Source organism: Tamandua tetradactyla, chromosome 4, assembly GCF_023851605.1.
Source record: "Tamandua tetradactyla isolate mTamTet1 chromosome 4, mTamTet1.pri, whole genome shotgun sequence".
In the NCBI taxonomy this organism is placed as follows: Eukaryota; Metazoa; Chordata; class Mammalia; order Pilosa; family Myrmecophagidae; genus Tamandua; species Tamandua tetradactyla.
The window spans coordinates 184,402,575-184,419,526 of NC_135330.1; the positions used below are offsets into that span (position 1 = coordinate 184,402,575).

Sequence of the window (16,952 nt, forward strand, 5' to 3'; positions counted from 1 at the left end):
GTAGATAGTAAATATTTCAGGTTTTGTGGGCCATGTTGTCTCTGTCACGATGATTTAACTGTGTTGGGTGCCAAAGTAGCCATAGACAATATGTAATGAATGAGAAATCAGCACTCCGCCTTAACTTTTTTTTTTCTGTACTTAATCTTTTTTTTTTTTTCCTACTGAGTCTCCTTGAGAATTTCTCTTGACCACTGGTTTTAAGCAATTTGATTATTGGTGCTAGTTTGAGAATATTATGTACCCCAGAAAAGCCGTTTTAATCTTGTTTCAGTCTTGTGGGGGCAGCTGCTTCTTTTAATCCTGATTCAGGACTGTAGGGTGGGATCTTTTGATTAGATTATCTCCAGGGAGATATGACCCAATTATAGGTGTGACCTTTGATTAGAGGGAGATGTGACTCCATCCATTCCAGGTGAGTCTTGATTAATTTACTGGAGTCCTTGAAGAGGAAACATTTTAGAGAGAGCCAGAATGAGATACGCGGGGAACAGTTCCTTCAGAGAGAACAGATGTAGACACGTGGAGAACAGTTCCTTCAGAGAACAGAGACACGGATGTTTGGGGATGCTTGGAGCCCAGCAGACGGCGCCATGAGACGTTAAGCAAGCCAGAACCTGGAGAGAGCCAAGGGGAGCCAAGATAGGAAAGCCAGCCCCAGAGAAGGAATGTGAGGAATTCCCATAGGAACAGGCTGAAGGCAACAGAACCCAGGAGCAAGGGGCCAGCAGTTGCCAGCCAGCAGACAGAGGTCTTCTAGACCCGTCGGCCTTTCTTAATGAAGGTAACCTCTTGTTGGTGCCTTAATTTGGACACTTTTATGTCATTAGAGTTTTAAACTTCTAACTTATTAAATTCCCTTATAAAAGCCATTCCAATTCTGGAATATCGCATTCTGGCAGCTATCAAACTGACACTGCTGTTACTCATGGTAGTTTTTTAAATGTTCTTATCCATTGGAGTTCTTGAATTCTGCAGGCCTATAAATTTCATCATATTTGAAAAATTTCTGGCAGTTATTTCTTCAAATGTTTATTCTGTTATCCTTTCCTCTGATGGGAACTCCGGTTAAATGCATATTTGGCTGTTTGAAGTTACCCCATAGTTTGTGGATGCTCTGTTGATTTTCTTTCTTCAGTTTCCAACGTGTGTTTCATTTTGGATAGTTTCTCCAGCTATCCTAGTCCTTCTGCAGTATCTGTTTGCTGGTATCCCATTTAATGCTTTTTTCCTTCTCAGGCAGTATTATGATTTTCATCTCTACGGGTTTGATTTGAGCCTTTATTTTTTGAATGTATGAAGTGCAGTTATTACTGTTTTAATTTTTTTTTTTTTGCCTTTCTAACATCTTTGTCAGTTGTTGATCAGTTTTTACTTGATTGATTTTTCTCTTCAATGTGGTTATATGTTTTTTTATTTATTTGAATGCCTGCAGTTTCTTATTGAATATCCTACGTTTTGAATTCTATCTTATTGGGCACTGGCTATCTTTGTATTGCTGTAAGTATTCTTGAACTCTATTCTGGGATGGACAATCTGATCCATTTGTGTCTTGTTTTTACGGTGGTACCAGAGCATGGTTTAGTCTATGATTGATTCTCCCCACTACGGAGGCAAGATGCTTTCTACTCTATAATGAGGTTTCCACTCCTGCCTTGGGGAACATGCACTCTGTCCAACCTTCTGTCAACTCTGGGCACTGCTCCCTTTTTTCCTTTTGCGTGCTTCCTTTGCTAGCTTCAGGTATTTTGCACACCATGTTGGAGCATTTGTTAACTGAATATTTTGAGGGGAATGTTCTGCAGATATCTGGAGTTGTTTCTTTATGCAACTTTCTTCTCTTCTGCACTTTACTCTGTAAACTCTAGTCATCTTGATTTCTCTGGACTTTCAGTTCTTCCCTTCAGGTCAGGGAGAACTTGAGGCTCTGTCTGGATTCTTTTCCCTGCACGGGAGCTCAGAAGCTTTCTCTAGGCAGTAAGCTGGAGCAGTAGCAAGGCACACCTTGTTTGGTTCTGGTCTGTCAAATGGCTGTCCTTCACAACTTGGTGTTCCATTTCTTGAGAGCATTGTTTCATATATTTTATCAGTCTTTTAAGTGTTTCAGGCTGGAGAATAAATCTGGTCTCTCACTTCATCTTGTCTGAAGTGGAAGTTTTGGTCATGATATTTAAATAAGACAGGTGGGAGGCTAAAACCTTGAAATCAGTATCAAAGGAAACTGGGAAATTTGAAAGACTGGGCAAAACTATGATAAAGAGAAGGTAACATGTTAAAAATACAAAAAGATAAATGTAAGTTAGATTTAATGTAAATTAAAATGCTGAAAGACAGCCAGATAAGAGGGTAAAAAGTGTAGAAGAAAGAGGAATAGAGCTAAGGCTCTAAGACCCATGGGATGTAAAATTACATGAATGTGGAAAATACAGCTAATAGTTGTCTATTTCTTGTGTTAAGATGAAACTGTATAAAGATGAAAACTAAAAAGTTTGCCTGTTGACTAAGTGAAAAGGAGGAAAGTTAGCTGGCAGAGATGATGGCATAACCAAGTTCCCAGGAAAAAGGCCTGGTGAAGTGGCAGCAGCCACCTCTATGGAGGATGCCAGGACAGCAGGCAGCCCTGGGGCTCCCTGACATAGTTGTCCCTGCTCCTCTCACCCTTCCTGTCCCCATGCCTGGGTAAGATTGTGCTGTCAGTGCTTCATCCTTCTCAGCGGGGAGGAACGGAGCAGGCATGTGGGTGGTATGTCTGAACTTCAGAGGCCAAATCAGGAGATGGCAGGAGCTGCTGCTTTTGATTTGCCGGTGGCATTGTGCAGGTGGGGTCTCACCCTGGTCCTGCCTGGGGTGCTAGGAATTGCTGTATGCCAGGCATTCTTCATGTTTTGTCCCCACTGTGTTTCTTCCTTTCCCTAATGGTCAGTGCTTGCACTTCTGTTCTTTTCCTTCATCTCTGAGATTTCATCTATGTACACAGTTTCTTCATTCACCTCCAGGAATTTACTCCCAGAATTTATTGCACAACCATGTAATGATACTGTGAGCCACTGATGGTGTACTTTTGATAAATTATATGGGCTAATATACCTCAATAAAATTTGTGTTAAAAAAGGAAAAACATTTTTAAATACGTTGCTCCTCAGATCTAATTTATTTAAAACAAGAAAGACTAATTTTCCATCTTAAACTCCTTCAGAGTCACTACAGGCCATTTCTTGCCTTGTCACAGTTTTCTTTCTATGTGCATACAATGATTGTCTGGAATACTGTCTTTTAATACCTCCAGCCTCTCTAGGGATCTGTTCTAGGTAGTAATTACTCTGACAGGAAAAACTGGGTCCAAATGTCTCGTGTTTCTGGGTTTTCTTTTTCCCTGGACTGTGGCACCTTATGGTCTTGCTGCTTTGGTTGTCTCCAGTACTTTCAAAGAATTTTAAAAGTTTTAATCTTTAACCTATGATCTTTGCTAATTATTCCCGAAGCTTTCAGTAGTTTTTCAGTGGCTAGACATCGCAGTTTATTTGAATTCCGATTTTTTTTTTTCTTAGAAATAGTCTTTTTTTATAACTAGAGAGTTATGTTCTTCTTTCTTCATTGGTTGCTCTCTAGGACAGCTGCAGAGTTTATTCTCCCTAGTTTCCTTTGTTTTCATCCTAGGATTCCTTTCTGCCTCTTTTTTGAGTTGGAGTGCTGGGTCTCTTATATTCCTCTTTCATGGTTTACTCTTTTGGTTTTGTAAAATATGTTCTCTGATGATGATAAAAGGTCAAAAAGACACTCCAGTGGCAGAATGCATAGGTGTGGACTGTGTAAAAGTGTAATTGCATCTTATGTCGTACTCTTAATATTTTAGTGCTTTCCATGTTTTCTATATTTTCTTTGGAGCTAAATTGTCTCTCCAGTTGGGTTTCTTGTTTTCTGTATACATGACTTCCTTTTTCTTTATTTCCAGTAGCTTCTTGACCAAAGATATGTGGAAGGAAAATTTTGAGACCTGGCTTATCTGAGAATGTCTTCTTTTTACCCTCACACCCAATTGATAGGTTTGCTGAGTGGGTATAGCAATCAAAATGGGAAGTCACTTTACCAAGAAGTTGTAAAAAGGCATTGCTGCATTGAATTCTAGCTTATATTATGGCTATTGAGAAACCTCATCCTTTGCAGTTGGCCTTTTTGTTTTTTTTTTAAACTTTCAGCACCTGTATACTATGTGTCCGGTGAGAGATTTCAAGGATGACTTGCAGCAAGGTGGGTCTGTTTCCCTCTATTGTGCTGGGAACGCAGTGGGGTCTTTGCATTCTGGAACCTGGGAAATTTCTTTGACGTATTTTATTTTCTTGTTTTGAAACTCCAGTGATGGCCAAGTTGAACCTCCTGGACCAGTTCTATTTTCTTACCTTTTATTCCTTCTTCTTTTACAGTGAGGTCAAATTTATTGAATTAGGATTTACATCCAGTAATATTCACCCTTTTTAGGTATAAAATTATGGGAGCTCTGACAGATACACACAAAAATGTAGATACTACCCGAATCAATAGACAGAATTTTTCCATTATCCCCAAAAGTTTCTCTCGTGGGTTTTTTTTTTTTTTTTTAACTTTTTTTATTGTATAGGATAACATATATACAAAGCAAAGAAATAAAAAAGCAATAGTTTTCAAAGCACTCTTCAACAAGTGGTTACAGGACAGATCCCAGAGTTTGTCATGGGCTACCATATGATCCTCTCATATTTTTCCTTCTAGCTGCTCCAGAATATAGGCAGCTAGAGGGCTTAAATACATTTTTATCATCACAGTTGACTTTTTTGCCTTCTTTTTTTGTGAGCAATAACATATATACAAAAAAGCTATAAATTTCAAAGCACAGCACCACAGTTAGTTGTAGAACATATTTCAAACTTTGACATGGGTTACAATTTCACAATTTTAGGTTTTTACTTCTAGCTGCTCTAAAATACCAGAGACCAAAAGAGATATCAATTTAATGATTCAGCATTCATATTCATTTGCCAAATCCTATCTTTTATGTATAATTCCACCATCTCCTTTGATCTTTCCATACCTGTTTAGGGTTGTTTGGGCTATGGCGAATCTAAATTTTTGATATTGAAAGAGTCTGTCATTAATATGGGGTAGGGAGATGGAACTATCTGATGTTCTGGGGCTAGGTTTCAGGACTTCTCTGGACCAGGGACCCATCTGGAGGTTGTAGGTTTCTGCAAAGTTAATCTAGTACATGGAACCCTTGTGGAATCTTATATATTGCCTTTGGGATTGGCTGAAATGGTCCTGGTTGGGGGTCAGCAGGTTATGATAGGTAACATGGTCTACCTAAAGCTTGCATAAAAGCAACCACTGGACTAGCCTCTCGACTCCATTTGAACTCTCTCTGCCACTGATACTTTATTAATTACACTTCTTTTCCCCCTTTTGGTCAGCATGTAATTATTGATCCCACAACAGAGATCCTCCAGAAGTAACTCTTAGACATGCCTATAGGTAGTCTAAGCTTCTTTGCTACCTGCATAAGCTTCACAAGAGTAAGCCTCGTGATCAAGGGCATGACCTATTGATTTGGGTGTCCCTAAAGTTTGACACAGTATCATGGGATTCCCTGATGGTAAGGTCTAATAGTTCCATATTCTTTCTCCCCTCCCTTAGGGGACTTTGCCAATACCTTTTGATTATCTGGTCAATATACTCTAGGATGTTTCCAGGCATTACAGTAATCTATACAGAATTACAGGGCCTCTTTCTTATTTTGTGTTTCCTGTGTTTCATTTGCTCAAATGGTCTATACAGATAGGTTGAATTAGATTTCAGTTCTATACCAAATAAACCTTTCTTCCATTGGTCTCAAAGAGTATGTGTGGTTCTAAAACATAGACACTGTCTTCCTTTCCCCTATGTTCTGAATACTTTAACCCCAACCTGTTTGGCTTCATTCATATCTCTAAATATCAGGTTATGTATATAAAACAGCCTCTCAAAATCCAGAAATAATAATCACAACTCCAGACTTAATGTGTCTGCTCTAAAAACTTACAATCTAGGCCCCTGTTTTCTTATAAGCATTTTCTAAAGGTGACCATACCATTCCTGTTCTTTTGTTTCTGTTTTATTTTGGCTCACCAAATGTCCCACATGTTCATTCACATTGTTGCCTGCCTCACGACTTTGTTTCTTTTTGTAGCAGCACAACCTTTGTTCGTAAGTATACACCATCATTCACTAATCTACTTCTCTGTCAGTGCATCCTTCAGCCACCTGCTTTCATCGGGCATGATGTAGAGGGCCCACAGTCCATCAGCATTCTCAACTTTAGATAATTTCATTGTTCCCAAGGGAAAGAAAACCAGTAAACACACCCTCGCCAAATAGGAAATCTAAGCTTCCTCTTAACTCTTGTCCCTCATCCCATTATTTACCTCTGCTGTTGGCTGTGGTAGTGCTGTGGTTTCCTTTTGAACATAGCTCATAGCATGGCCCCTGTACCTGAATTTAAACACTCTTTATACAAGAAATATCTTTGAAGTAATTCTTACGAGAACTAATTCATATTTCTAGTGTGAATCAATGGGACACATAGGTCTATATAACTCCTTTCAATCTTGTTCATCTTCAATATGTTAATGTTAACTTCTAGACCCACTAGAGAATCACCTTCACTCTTATCTATCCCCTTACATTGGAGTTTGACCTCATTAGCTAATGGCTCACCCATCTCTAGCTTCTATGTATCTCTAAGTCCCCTATCTTCAGTATAGTAAGCCTCTGATTATGCCTTTATGCTGGTCATAAAAGTGGACTCATATACAGTATCTATCCTTTTGTGTCTGGCTTACTTCACTCAGCAGTACGTCCTCAAGGCTCATCTGCCTTGCCATGTGCTTCAGGATGTCATTTTGTCTTACTGCTGCATAATATTCTGTTGTGTGTATATACCACATTTTGTTGACCCACTTGTCTGTTGATGGGCATTTGCTTTGTTTCCATCCTTTGCGATTGTGAATAATGCTGCTATGAACATTGGTGTGCAAATGTCTGTTTGTGTCATTGCTTTCAGCTCTTTGGGGTATATACCAAGTAGTGCTATTGCTAGGTCATAGGGCAACTTGCAACTCCATGTTTAGTTTCCTAAAGAACTACCAAACAGTCTTCCATAGTGGCTGCACTATTATACATTCCCACCAGCAGTGCATAAGTGTCCCAGTTTCTCCACATCCTCTCCAACATTTATAGTTTCCTGTTTGTTTAATAGCAGCCATTCTTATACAAATGAGGTTGTATCTCATTGTTGTCTTGACCTGCATTTCCCTTATAGCCAATGAAAATGAGCATCTCTTCATGTGCTTTTGAGCCATATATATTTGCTCTTCAGAAAAATGCCTATTCATATCTTTAGCCCATTTTATAATTGGGTTTTAATTTTTCTTGTTGAGCTGTATGATTTCTTTGCATATACAGGAAATCAAGCCTTTGTCTGATATGTGATTACCAAATATTTTCGCCCATTGAGTTGGCTGCCTCTTCACCTTTTTGACAAAGTCTTTTGAGGTACAGAAGCATTTCATTTTGTGGAGTTCCCATTTATCTATTTTTAATTTTGTTGCTTGTGCTTTGAGTATAAAGTTTAGGAAGCTATCTCCTGTTACTAGGTCTTGAAGATGTTTCCCTACATTTTCTTCTAGAGCTTCATGGTGCTGGTTCTTATATTTAGGTGTTTGATTCAATTTGAGTTAATTTTTGTGTAGGGTGTAGGATGCAGTCTTCTTTCATTTTCTTGGCTATTGGTATTCAGTTCTTCCATGCCCGATTATTGAAAAGACTATTTTGATCCAGTGCAAAGAATTTGGGGGCCTTGTCAAAAATCAGTTAACCATAGATTTGGTGGTCTGTTTCTGCACTCTTGATTTAATTCCATTCATCAGTGTGTCTGTTTGTGCCAGTACCATGCTGTTTTGACCACTGTGGTTTGTAGTAGGTTTTCTAGTCAGAGAGTGTTAATCCTGTCTTTTTATTTTACTGCTGCATAGTATTCCATCGTATGTATATACCACATTTTGTTCTTCTGTTTTAGGATGCTTTTCAGCTATTCAGGGTCTCTTTCCCTTCTGGATGAATTTGGTAATTAGCTTTTCCAAATCTTCAAAGTAGGTTGTTAGAATTTTGATTGGTACTGCGTTGAATCTGTAGATCAATTTGGAGAGTATTGACATCTTAACTATTTTAGCTTTCCTATCCATGAGCAGGGAGTGTCTTTCCACCTATTTAGATCTCCTTTGATTTCTTTTACCAATGTTATATAGTTTTCTGTGTACAAGTCCTTTACATCCCTAGTTAAGTTCATTCTTAAGTATTTGATTCTTTTAGTTGTTATTTTGAGTGGAATTTTTTCTTTAACAATGAGCTAACCTCAGCTAGCTCATTGCTTGTGTATAAAAATGTTACCGATTTTTGCACATTAATTTTTTATCCCTTCACCTTGCTGAATTTATTAGCTCAGGTAACTTTGCTGTAGATTTCTCAAGATCTTCCAAGGATAGTATCGTATCATCTGCAAATAATGAGAGTTTTACTTCTTCCTTTCCAATTTGAATGCCTTTTATTTCTTTGTCTTGCCTGGTTGCTCTAGCTAGAACTAACACCATGTTGGAATAATAGTGATGACAGTGGGCATCCTTGTCATGTACGTGATCTTGGGGAAAGGCTTTCAGTCTCTGTCCATTGAGTACAATGTTGGCTATCGGTTTTTCATATATTCCCTTTATCATACTGAGGTAGTTACCTTTGATTCCTATCTTTTTGAGTGTTTTTATCAGAAAGGGATGCTGAATTTTGTCGAATGCTTTTTCAGCATCAATCAAGATGATCATAGGATTTTTTTCCCTTTTGATTTGTTAATATGCTGTATTACATTAATTGATTTTCTTGTGTTGAACCATCCTTGCATTCCTGGTATAAATTCCTCTTGGTCATGGTGTACAATTCTTTTAATGTGCTGTTGGATTTGATTTGCTAATATTTTATTGAGAATTTTTGCATCTATGTTCATTATGGAGATTGACCTGTAGTTTTCCTATCTTATAGCATCTTTACCTGGTTTTGGTATTAAAATGATATTAGCTTCATAAAATGAGTTAGGTAGTGTTCCTTTTCCTTAGTTTTTTGGAAAAGTTTGAGCAGGATTGGTGTTAGTCCTTTCTGGAATGTTTGATAAAATTCCCCCGTGAAGCCATCTGACCCTGGGCTTTTCTTTGTAGCAATATTATTGATGACTGATTGAATCTGTACTCATGATTGGTTGTTGAGATCTACTATTTCTTCCTGAGTCAGTGTCACTTGTTTGTATGTCTCCAGGAATTTGTCTGTTTCATCTAAGTTGTCTAGTTTGTTGGCATATAGTTGTTCATAGTATCCTCTTATGATTTCTTTTATTTCTTCAGGGTCTATAGTAACACACCCTTCTCATTTCTGATTTTGTTTATTTGCATCCTCTCCCTTTTTTTCTTTGTCATTCTTGCTAGAGGCCCATCAATTTTATTGATTTTCTCAAAGAACCAACTTTTGATTTTAGTGATTCTTTCTGTTGTTCTTCTGTAATTCCCTGATATTGACAATTTGTGTTTGCCCTCCTTTTTTTTCTTTTTCTTTTTTTCCTCTAACTGGCTAGAGGTTTAGCACTTTTAAGATTTGTGTTTCATTGACTCTGTTTTTTTTTTAATCCCTCTTTCCTATTTCATTGACTTGTGCCTTTATCTTTATTAACTTGCTCTTTGGATTTACTTTGCTTTTCTTTTTTTTAGATTCTTAATGTGGAAGCTTAGATCATTGATGTGGGATATTCTTCTTTTCTAATTTTTATGTGTAGTGCTACAAAATTCCCTCTCATCACTACTTAGCTGCACCCACACATTTTGATATCTAGTGCTTTCATTTTCTGTTTAAACTATTTTCTTATTTCTTTTGTGGTTTCATCTTTCACCACGGGTATTTCGAAGTGGATTGTTTAATTTCTAAATATTTGGGAATTAATTTTTAGGGGCTTCTCACTTAAATCTTTTGTGGCCAGAGAATGTGAACTCTGATTTAAGACCTCTTAATTGAGACTTGTTTTATGGCCCAAAATATGGATTATTTGGGGGAATTTTACAAACGCATTTGAAAAGAGTATGTATTTTATTGGTGTGTGGAACACTTGTTCTGCAGATGTTAACTAGGTCAAGGTGATTTGACAGTGTTCAAGTTTTTATGTCCTTACCGGTTTTCTGACTCAAATTACTGACAGATGGATATTGAAATCTGCAGCTGTAAGTTTGTCACTTTCTTTTTTTACTTCTGTCAGTCTTTGTTTTGTGTATTTTGTAGTTCAGTAAGTAAATATATACCATATTTTGATTTGTGCATACTGTTGATGAAATTTCTCTTTTTCATTATGAAATGATCCTGGCAATATTTCTTTTTTTGAAATTGTCTTTGTTTGATAATATTTATACTGCCATTTCAACTTCCTTTTGATTAGTGTTTGCATCCTTTAACTTTTAACCTGTGCTTTTAGATTTAAGTCATTAGCAAAATTTTTTTAAATATGTTTTTATTGACTTATCTTCGTACACATACAGTCCATACATAGTGTACAATCAGTGGCTCACAATATCATCACATAGTTGTGTATTTGTCCCCATGATCATTTCTTAGAACGTTTGTGTCACTCCAGACAAAGAAATAAAAAGAAAACACTCATACATCCCATGTCCGTTACCCCTCCCTCTCATTAATCAATAGTTTTTCCATCTACCCAACTTATTTTACCCCTTATCCCCATATTATCTGTTTGTGTGCTTGTGTGTATGCTGTACGGTGGGGGTGGAGGGGTCACATTTCATTCTTTTTCCATGTGACTGTCCTGTTATTGCAGCACCATTTGTTGAATTTTTGTTTGTTTTCTTTCCTTCTTTGCTTGTTTTGGGAAATGCATGGGCCAGGAATTGAACCTGGGTCTCCTGCATGGCAGGAGAGAATTCTACCACTGAATTACCCTTGCACCCCTATTTATTTATTTTTTTTACCCATATTTTTTTATTCATCTGTCCATACCTTGGAATAAAGGACCATCAGACAAAGTTTTCACAATCACAGTCACATTGTAAACGTTATATCGTTATAAATTGTCTTCAAAAATCAAGGCTACTGGAACACACCTCACCAGTTTCAGATACTTCTTTCTAACCACTCTAATACACCATAAACTAAAAAGGGATATCTATATAATGCTTAAGAATAACCTCCAGGGTAACTTCTTGACTCTGTTTGAAGTCTCTCAGACAGTGAAATTTTATTTTGTCTCATTTCTCTCTCCCTCCTTTTGGTCAATAAAGTTTTCTCAATCCCATGATGCTGGGTCCTGGCTCATCCCAGGATTTCTGTCCCATGGTGCCAGGAAGATCTACACCTCTGGGAGTCATGTCCCGTGTAGGGGGTTAAAGCAGTGAGTTCACCTGCTGAGTTGGCTTAGGAAGAGAGGACACATCTGAACAACAAAAGAGGCTCTCTGGGGGTGACTCTTCGGCATAATTATAAATAGGCTTAGCTTATCCTTTGCAGGAATAAGTTTCATAGGGGTGAACCCCAGGATCGAGGGCTCAGCTTATTGATTTGATTGTCCCCACTGCTTGCAAGAATATCAGAAATTCTCCAAATGGGGAGGGTGAATATTTCCTCCTTTCTCCCCAGTTCCCCAAGGGAACTTTGCAAGTACTTCTTTATTCACTGCTCAGATTTTTCTGGGATATGTCGGGGCATCACACTAACCTGGACAGACCAACAAAATATTGTGCCCTATTCAAGATTCCATGTACTGCTGCGTGCGCAAAGAGTTTGCCACGCTAGCACCGGCCTCCCGCAAGAGCCGAGGGACCCGCACGCCGGCGGCCCCGGAACGGCGGCCGAGTAGCTTTCAGACCCGCGGCGGCGGCCTCGAGAGCAGCGCCTCCCGCCGCCGCCCGGGAGGAGCTCGCCGCACCCGCTCGCCGCCTCGGCTCCCAGTGGCGGCGGCCGCGGCGGGAGGTGCGTCTCCCCGGCCCACTACGCGCCCGGCCCTGCGGGGGCCGCCCCGGCCAGCTAGGAGGAAAAACTGCATCGAAAATCTAATGGATGAAGATGAGAAAGACAGGGCAAAGAGCCAACACAACAAGCAATCTCATCACCCTCCCCCTGTCTACGTGGGACATGACTCCCAGGGGTGTGGACCTTCCTGGCAACGTGGGACAGAAATCCTGGAATAAGCTGAGACTCAGCATCAAGGGATTGAGAAAAACCCTAGAATGAGCTGAGACTCAGCATCAAGGGATTGAAAAAACCTTCTCAACCAAAAGGAAGAAGAATGAAATGAGACAAAGTGTCAATGGCTGAGAGATTCCAAACAGAGTCAGGAGGTTATCCTGGAGGTTATTCTTATGCATTAAGTAGATATCACCTTGTTATTCAAGATGTAGTGGAGAGGCTGGAGGGAACTGCCTGAAAATGTAGAGCTGTGTTCTAGTAGCCTTGTTTCTTGATGATGATTGAATAATGATAGAGCTCTCACAATGTGACTGTGTGATTGTGAAAATCTGTGTCTGATGCTCCTTTTATCTACCATGTCAACAGACGAGTAGAACATATGGAATAAAAATAACTAATAGGGGGAACAAATGTTAAAATAAATTTAGTTTGAAATGCTAGTGATAAATGAAAGCGAGTGGTAAGGGGTATGGTATGTATAATCTTTTTTTTTCCTCTGTTATCATTTTATTTCTTTTTCCGTTGTCTTTTTCTTTTTCTGAATTGATGCAGATGTTCTAAGAAATGATGAATATGCAACTATGTGATGATATTGAGAATTACTGATTATATATGTAGAATGGAATGATATGTTAATGTTTTTGTTCTTAATTTTTTTAAATTAATAAATAAGTAAATTTAAAAAAAAAAGATTCCATGTACTTGGGCTGTTCAACTAAGCTGACCATACAAGTTAAATTAGATAATGCACTTCCCAAAATATAAATTTTGCACCAAATAAACATCTCTCACTTTGGTCTCACATGGAAGTTGAAGTTTTAAAATATGAACCTATCATCCTTTACCCTCTGATCTACCTTAGTCCTTTCCAGATCATTGTTCTCCATATCTCTAGTTGAAGTCTGGTCTCCTTTTCACCTTTTAAACAGTTCCTGTATTGGGCTGTACTGACTTTCATAGATAGCTTCAGTGAAGTAGGTTTCTTGTAGACTTACTGGGTCTTGCTTTTTTTTAACCCAGATATGATAATCTGTTTCTGGGGTATGTATACCATTTACATTTAATTATCTACATGGTTGAAGTTATGTCTACCATTTTGCTGTTCGCTTCCTGCTTGGTCCATCTGTTCCTTGTTACTTTATTAGCTGACCTCTTTGTTTTATTATTTTAGTGGTGGCTCTACAATTTACAATATACTTAATTACTAGTTTACCTTCAAATGTTACATCGCTTCATGCATTTTGTAAGAAGTTTAGGAAGGCGTTCTTTATTCCTTCACTCCCTTTGTATTACTGTTTCCATGCTAATCCATATTTTATGAACTCCACACTACATTGGCATTGCTTTTGCTTTAAACAGATTTATCCCATATATATATATATATATATATATATATATATGCAATTTATAGAAGTCTCCATTCCTTTGTGTGTTGTTTTAAAAAGTCCTTCCAACAGAAGAAGAATGATACTAGGGGGGAATTTATAAATGGTAAGTGAATTCAAAGGTGCTTTTTTTTTTTCATGGACAAGCACCAGGAATCGAACCCGAGTTTCTGGCATGGCAGGCAAGAGCTCTGCCTGTTGAGCCACCATGGCCCGCCCTTTCTTTTCTTTTTTTTTTAAAAATTCAATTAATTTAATAATTTATTTTCAGAGGTTCCTTTCTTACAACAGTCAGAAGTGGGAAAAGCCCTGTTCTAGGAAAAAGGAACGTAATTATTGGTTTGCCCTTTTAACAGGCTAAACTTCTATCAAACTTTCACTAGATCCCTACTTTTTTTCTATTCTTACCTCTTCCCTTTTAACCTAAAGTACTTTTAGAAACACAATGCCCATTTTTAGCATAGTAATGACATTTCCACACCTATAAACCTAATTTCTAGGAATGAGATAGTGGCTGTTTTTAATTAAATGCTGCTCCTAGGAATTAAAGGACTGCTTCACAGAGTTCTGCTTAGTATACCTGGGAAATTATGTAGAAACAGTAATCTGGAATGTGCACTGAATTTAAATTACCATATGTGGATTCTAAGAGTTTGGGCATACCCTTGAACATTTCAGGAAAATGCAATACCAGTAGGTGGCACAGTTACGGTAGTCTTAAATCATTGCCTGAGAAAATCCGTATCCGTGCAGAGTGAGTCTCTAGTTTATGACAAATAAAGGTGGAGTTGATGAATTCTTGGTATTATTAGAGGGCATCTGTTATATGTGATACAAGTAAGAATTGTCTGCAAAATACAGTGTTCTCAGTTTATATGGACTTGGTTCTAATTTTGCCTCAGTTCATGAATGGGGTTTGACATAGCTGACTTGAAATTAGTGTGGTTGTCCAAGTGTTTGAATTTGTGAGTTCTCTTTAATAGTTTAGGGAAACATTACCTCCTTATTACTTAAGAAATAAGCATTGTTTGCCAAGAAGGAGATTATTTTTAAACTGTTTGAATACCGCGTAACTTTACTTGCCGAGGCAGCATCTCCTTTCTGATGCAGAACCATAACCTTAAGTTTAGGAATCATCATTGATGTTTCCACTTACATATACAACACAAATACAAAAAAGTGGCTATATTATAATATTTGGGCCATATTAGCAGGATAAAAACAAAGGTGTAAATGTTTGGTTAAAATTATTTTGAGAAGATACTAAACTGCATGCTCTCATAATTTCAGATATCTTAAAGTCAGTGTATTAATGGACTGTGATTAATAACTGTAAAAACATGTTTAGGTAATATTTTAGAATGCTCTTTTAGTTAATGGATTACAGCAATTCATATCATATATATTCTTTAATTCATTTTCTTGCCAAGAAAGGAATCCCCCATTCATAAAGATTATATTTGGGGAAAAAATGTGTTATATAGTTTTTTAAAGAAGGCTTTGTGATGCATTTCACTGTTTAAGCAATGTTATTTCTAGTGAGCAGTTTTCCCGGACCATTCCATAATGTAGAAGCTCTCCTTCATCCCCAATAAAAAGATTGTTTGTGGCAATCTTTTTATCAAGAAAATGTGTGAAGCATTCTAATTTATATTGCCAGATTAAACCAAAAATGAAATACCACTTCCAACCATGAGATTAGCAAAACATGACATGTCTTACTGAGTCAGCAGTTGGCAAAAAATCTGGTGCAAGGGAGAACGCTCGCATTGCTTGGTGGGAGCATGGATTGCAGTGAGCACGCTGGCAATATGAAATGCCATAACAAATGGACCTGTGACTAGTGGTTCCACTGGACAGTGTATACCCTAGAGAAACACATAATGTCATGCCTTTGGAGGTATGTCCAAGGTTCATTGTAACATTTTATTAGTAAGGAATGAAAGCATTTTCATATAGTGTTTTTATTAGTATAATCTTTATATTATTATGTAGTAATAGAATATCATTGAAGGAAATCATCTATATCTCTTTATGGATAAACTTCAAAAACAGTGTAAATAAAGTTGCAGAACATGTACAATACTTAGCATGTGCTAAGTCATGTAGAAATAATATTTATAGTGTTCATGGCTCCTATGCATGCTGGGAAAGATGCTGAAAAAATGACATTGAGCATGTAATAGTTGCCGGCAAAGCAGAGTGAGAGGGCAGGGGATGGAGATTGAGGGACTTGGGGACCTGTGATTTTTCTCTCTTGCCTTAGTATCTCTTTCTTTAAGAAACTTAAAGCAAAGGTGACCAGATGCTAATGGTCATTAGTTCTAGGTATACTGGAATTAGGTTGTTTGTAATAAAATTCTTTATATTTAAGAGTCTCAGTATTTAAAAGTTTCATATCAAATAAAAAACAAAAGACCCACCACCAGTAACCTTGAAAGCCAACAACTCCTCAAGCCTCAGGGATTCCATTCTCTTCACAGCCCATATTTCCCGAGTTCAGGGCCCACATCTACCAGGTTAAAGATCTTGTAGTAGATCCTCTGCCTGGCCCTGGGGTGCGTCCTGTGACCTCAGTCTGGGATAGATCCTGTGACCTGGCCCTGGGGTGGATCCTGTGACCTGGCCCTAGGGTGGATCCTGTGACCTGGCCCTGGGGTGGATCCTGTGACCTGGCCCTGGGGTGGATCCTGCGACCTGGCCCTGGGGTGGATCCTGTGACCTGGCCCTGGGGTGAATCCTGTGCCACAGGCTTGCTTGAAAGGCAGAGGAGTTACTGTGACTGTGCATGTGCCGTGCGTATGTGACCTCCACTCTGCTTGGTGCCTAAAATGCCACCACCACAGGGTGATGACCTGGACGGCACATGGTGTCTTTTCATCCCACTGCCTTCATTTGGGATTTCTCTCTTTTTCCCTTCAGTCAGAAATGAATGCATCCTGATGTTCCCTCTACCAGCTCTGTCTTATACACTCTTTATAAGACTGGAATCTGGGACCTTGGGTAGACACAGTACAAGAAATGAGGACTTGAAGGCATGAAATGATGTGAATGAACCTGTGGGACATTTGATGAGGCAAAATAAGCCAGAAAGGAAAGAGCAATTATTGCGTGATCTCCTTTAGAAAATACTTATAGGAAAACAGGGGCCTAGATTGCAGGCTTTAATAGTAGATACATTTAGTCTGGAGTAGTAATTATTATTTCTGGATTTTGAGAGGCAGTCTTAATATATCTATAACCTGTTATTTAGAGATAAGAACAAACCTGATCAGGTCGGGA

General features: G+C 38.3%; 1 protein-coding gene across 7 annotated transcripts in view; it reads left to right on the forward strand.

The window, feature by feature from the left end:
* Positions 1 to 16,952, forward strand: part of TFDP1 (transcription factor Dp-1) — a 121,814-nt gene that overhangs the window by 73,770 nt on the left and 31,092 nt on the right. The window lies entirely within an intron of this gene.